Raw genomic sequence first — 5,969 nt, forward strand, 5'->3', positions numbered from 1 at the left:
ATGAGGGAAAAAGAAAAGTAAGAAACCTGCAATCTCGAGGATGGATGTGTGTCGAAACTTCAACCTTCAACAACCTAAGCGAGATTCGTGAGATTTCCAGGGTTGAAGTTTCGGCCTATGTATTGTTTCCAAGTTTTTCTTTGTTCGTCGAGTTCTCAATGTTTGATCTCCACATTAGTCGAGTTCTCAACGTTCGACCTCTAGACTTGAATTCCCAAAACAACAATATTTCTCTAATAAGTTTCAAAACAACAATATTTCTCAAGTTTTGAAAACAACAATATTAATATTAAAGGTCCGATTTCGACACTGCATGTCGAAAGCCGGGAAAGTTCTTCACTCTATGGAATATTCCACCATGGATTTCGACACTGCATCGAAGCTCATCAAGGACAAGCGAATCACCATCGTCGGTTTTCAGGAGTCCACTCTTGACCTCACCATGGAATGCGCCAATGCCAATGGTAGTTTTCATTTCCCCCCTTCGATTTTCCCCTCTCCTTCTCTCATCATCGCTTTCTTCTTCTTCTCTCTAACTTGCAGGCCCTAACAAACCCTGCACTGTGCTCTACAAAACTAAGCATTGGGCACTTCCCAATCTTCATCCATGGGGGATCCCTTTGTCTTTTCTTTACTTGAACCGATTCGCTGAGCTTCTGATTCCCAAACCTGGGGAAGGCTTCTTTCTCTACCTCCTCGCCGTCCTTCTTTCCCCAATTGTAATTGACATCTCTTTCTCTGTTTCTGTCTGTTTTGAAGTTTTAGGGCTAATTTCTTGTTGTGGTTTTGTCTTTGTAGAAATGGTTTTTCTCGAAGTTTGTAGAAACCTACGTGATGAAGAAGCAAAGGTTGGCCAAATACGGGATGGTGCCGAGCCATAGCTTTCTGCAGGGCGTCAGTTCTTGTTTTTTTGCAACATTGTCTGAGAAATTCTATGACAAAGTGGATGAAGGAAGCATTGTTTTGAAGGAATCTCAGAGTTTCAGGTTTTGTGAAGAGGGTATCGTGATCAAAGGAGAAACCAAACCAATTCCCTCAGATTTGGTCATTTTGGCTACTGGATTCAAAGGCGATCAAAAGCTTAAACAAATCTTTACTTCCTCTGCTTTTCGAGATTACATGACGTTTCAAGATTCGACGGTTTCCTTATACAGGTTTAATCTTCACTTCTTCTCAAAATCTTCATTTCTCCCTTCAATTTTAAACTGGGTTCAGCTGGTGAAGTATGATATTGGTAGGAATTAGTTTATATAACAGAACCAAAACTAGAAGAAAACAGGATGCTTCCATTCTAGAGCAAATATTATTGGATTTAGAGAGATGACCAACCTGAATCCATTTCATATAAAGTGAAGTATCTAAAAAAGTGACTTTCAACCAATTTTGTGTTAGTCGGATTCTCAATGAGCAATAGAGGAAAAATTATTCAACAAAGTGTTCTCATGAAAATTTGCATACTTCTAATAACCATTGGTTAAAGTACTTTTACAATTTCTGTCTTATACATCCAAGCACATTTCTAAGGAGTTCTCACTATTATGATTCTATGGGTATCTATTTCGATTAACCCATTCCTAGTGGAAGTTGATGGTTCAATTAACTTGTATTGCTCATTTATGATTAAATAGTCCTCACATAATGGTATGCTTCCATCACTGTACTAGAAAAGTTGTAGCAGATACTTTATGATTGAAATGATCTCATAAGCTTATAGTTTTCATAATCATATCTGTCAAAAAGTAAATACCCTGCAAATTGCTAGCCCATCTCCAAGTAAAGTGAAAATGCCTCGATGGAAAAACAAGCTCTTATTGTTTGGCTTGAGACCCTAGTCTTTATTCTCTTTGTAAATTCTAATTTTGATCTTACAATGTTAGCATTTTGTCTAGTTTTTCTTTGTAAACATCGAAAACCCAATAATAGTATCCGTTTGCTTTTGTTGCATTTGATCAGACTATGCATTCATCCCAAAATCCCACAGCTAGCTGTGGTTGGATTTACAGAGTATCCTTCAAACTCGTTCACCTCGGAGATGCGGTGCCGATGGCTGGCAGAGTTTATGGACGGCACTTTTAAGCTACCAAGCATCAAGGAGATGGAGAAAGACAGCCGAGTGGAAGAAGACCTTGAAGCATTACTCAGGGATTTTTTTACAAGCGAGCTTGCATTGCCATTTTGCATATTTGGTATTGCGATCAGCTGTGCAAGGACATGGGGTGGAACTGTAGGAGGAAAAAGGGTTTCTTTGCTAACTTGTTTCTGCCTTATGGCCCTTTAGACTATGCTTCCCCTTGAAGATTAGAAAAATATATACCTTCCCATTTCTCTATCATATCCAATAAAAATGCATTGTCATTGCCATTGTCATTCCCCTAATACAACCAATGCAATTTCAAAGCTGTTTTCTTTTTTCTTTCCACTCTCGAGCAAAATTAGTTAAGATTAACTAATTTTAGTTCATAGAATAAAGTTTATTCGTTACACGCATTACATGAAAATCATGAAAGGCCAAAGAAAAAGAATGATAAGTCATAACACTCGGTCGATTACCTCCAAACTCCAAATCACTTGTGATAGGTTGACAAGACAAATTAATTTAAAGTTTCATTGAAAAGATGCAAAAAGTTGTTCAAATTGTAAAAATAGTATGACAATTTTTTTAAATTAAAAAAAAATACTAATTAGCAAATGTTCAAAATGTCCATGCTCACAAAAAATTTACAGAAAAATGTCACAATCTAAAACAAATCCAAAAAGAGTTAAATCAATGTAAATACACTTTATTTAACTGTTTTAAAGGTCACTATCAAGAAAATACAGATAAACAAAAAAGAAAAGAATAAAAATTAGATTGGTGAATAAATAGATAGATTTCAGCACATTTTGAAGGTAACCAACAAATTGGTGGATTGCAGCAGAAAAAGAGATTAGCATGATGGTGTGAGGTTGAAGTAGAGAGTGAAATAAGAAGAAGAAGAAAAAAGAAAAGATGGAGATTGTTGGTGATCGATGTTCGCACGAGGTTTTCCAACTTGGGTTTGTGTTAGTGTCGATGTTGGTTTGATGCGTTGTGGTTCGATCTCTAACTGTTGATCTTCTGATTCTCTCTCAAATGCATTTTTTGGGAGTGTAGGAATCATTTGGTTGTAGGTGAATTCTCTTGGGCTTTCTGAAATGTAAAATTGTTGACCCCAACAAATTAGGAGAGCTTCTCAATTTATCGAGTTCTTTGGTGGACTTCGTGGGTTTGATCTTGGTTAGTACATTGGCCTGACCCTTGGACCTGATTAGTTGGACTTGGGCTTAGTTGAAACATTTGGTAAAATTCAACCTATTTTTGGGCTTAGTTGGATTTTAACCCAAATAACAATATCAAATTGGGTCAAATTAATCTGATTCAACAGTTATGATGAAAACCACGTGACGTCATTAGAATTTGTCTCCAATTTCAATTTGGGACACATGTCAACTCCTAATTGGTCCCAGATTTGATTATTTAGAATCTCATAATTAATTTAGTGAATGACGTGACAATTTGTGATTGGTCCAAAATTTCTCATTCAACAAATGCCCATTTTCGAGATTTATGCACATATATGGTTGGATGAATTTCGAGAAATATAAAGTTGGAATCGAAATTCAAATATATCTGTTTTTGAATTTGATCTCAATTGATGCGTCAATCAAACTGTGAATTTAGTACATAAGTTTAACTCGAATGTGGGATAAAATGTGGATTATGGCTAAATTTTAATTTGAGATTTTACCCTCATTTGATTTGAAAATGATATAAGCACCTAAATTTGGATGAATTTGATATAAAATTTGTTGGGTTTTATGTCCTAAAAACTCGCAGTTTGTAAAATGATAAACATTTTCTATTATCAATATACTTGTTATTCATCTCATAAATTATATGAAAGTCTAAATCCAATAAACTAAGACCCATGACTATTGTATGAGTACTTGAACTTTATGTGGAGACATAAGAGTGGATCAGGTTCGAGTAAATAGTCAAAATGATCTATGGTACATGAATGAGGTTGAATACCTTATTCTTGTAACACCATTGGATGCGACCTACTTTGTAGTTGTTACAAAGAGTTGTAAAGTGCTACATACGATGTGATCCTAATTCGTACATTTATGATAAGAAGTGGAGGCATATTATGCAATGAGTTTGCATAAGATCAGGATCAAGGAATAAGTCACTCTTACTTTATAACGCTGTTTACTGTTTAAGACTGACTATTTCACCTAGATGACCTAGGTTAACTCGATCTTAATCCTGAGCTAGTTATGAACTCCTGTTTGTTCGAGATTATCCTTTGATCTGCAAACGGTGAGAGTAGTCCAACAGCACTGCTCAATAAGCTTACCATTTTGGGGATAAGACCGAATGAATAGTTGGGGACATAGCCTTGCAAGATGAAGTTCACGCCTACCCGATTTAGGGATAGGAGAAAGGTTGTTCTCTCAAGTACTGAATCCAGGTCTTGAACAAGGGGCCCCACCCTCTCACTGGGCTGAGAGAGTTTGGTTTGATGATTGGATCACAAACCAGTTGTTCATTAGAGGATGGACTTGAGGAATAAGACGTAATCTCGAGGGTAAAATAGATATTTGACCCAGCCGTTATTTACGAACAACCTGTGAAGGGTCGACTTGCTGATTATGGTTAAATCATGTGGACATAATATATCTACAGTGAGGGAGTGCAACTATGGGCTTTAGTGGAATGACCCATTAGTTAACGAATGAGGATTAATTTGGTCTATATGTAGGTCCGCGAGGTCCCCCTAACTAGCTTCGTAAACGGACTAGTCTAGAATAGCGTGATAAGTTAATTTGAAACGTTCAAATTAGAATTAAGAAAATTAGTAATTATAATGAGATATAATTATGTTTAATTTTAGAAATAAACGGTTATTAGGAGAATTTATATATTTAAATATGATTTAAATATATAAAGATGGATATGTGTTAAATTTAATTTAATATTTGATATTAAATTAATTAAGTTTTATTTATTAATTAATTAATTTATGAAATTAATTAATTTTCCATTTTTTAAAATCAAATAGTTTTATTAAATCAAAATTTGATTTTTAGATAAAATTGAAAAAAGAAACAAAAACACATAAATGGAAAAATGGATTTTTCCATTATCCATCACTTAACTAGCTCACACATAAAGCAACCATTTGTCTTGTCCTCTCCAAGCATGAGCTGCAACTCACGCAGCTCTCCTCTTTGTATGTTGATCTGCAATATAATGAGAAGATTGGAGTGAAAATCGGGCATGCAATCTACAGAAATTTGAGAGAAAATTCGGTTTGAAGAATGGTTCTTCAACCATGGTTGCTGCAGTGAGCTTTTCTCCTTCATCCCTTGATTCAAGCTTGTTTTGAGTCACACAATTCAATCTAGAGCACCAAGAGAATAGTGGGGAAGATCTTGAGGTGATCTACAACAAGATATGGAGAAGATAGCAGCGGGGGATGGAGCTTTGAAGAAGTTCTACAAGAGGTATGTCCTGAAACCCATTTTTATGCCAACATTAGTGAATTTGAATGCTTAGATGATCTTTGTGCTTCCGCTGCAATTGACAATCCTATAAAATTTGGAAGATGCCCAAATTTGAAATTTACATCAATTTTAGATTTTATCCTTAATTTAATTTGACTTGAGGATAAGAGTCTAAATTTTGATGATTTAGATTTGGGATAAATTTTTGAATATGTCCAAATTTTAAATTGAGATTTTATATACAATTTAATCTCAAATTGATTTTTTTAAAAAAAATAAAATTGAAACATGACCAAATTTATTTGAGATTTTATTCCAATTTGATTTGGAAATAGGATAAAAGCTAAACTTGATTTCAAATTGCGATAAAATTTGGAATATGACCAAGATTTATTTTGAGATAAATTTGAAACTTTATCCCTAATTTAATTTTGCTTAGA

The 5,969-nt window shown here is 34.7% G+C and overlaps 1 pseudogene; it reads left to right on the forward strand.

Moving 5' to 3' along the window:
* Positions 1–313: 313 nt before the first annotated feature.
* Positions 314–2,376, forward strand: LOC120089007 (annotated as a pseudogene).
* The last annotated feature ends 3,593 nt before the right edge of the window (positions 2,377–5,969 follow it).

Source organism: Benincasa hispida, chromosome 10, assembly GCF_009727055.1.
Source record: "Benincasa hispida cultivar B227 chromosome 10, ASM972705v1, whole genome shotgun sequence".
NCBI classification, from domain to species: Eukaryota; Viridiplantae; Streptophyta; class Magnoliopsida; order Cucurbitales; family Cucurbitaceae; genus Benincasa; species Benincasa hispida.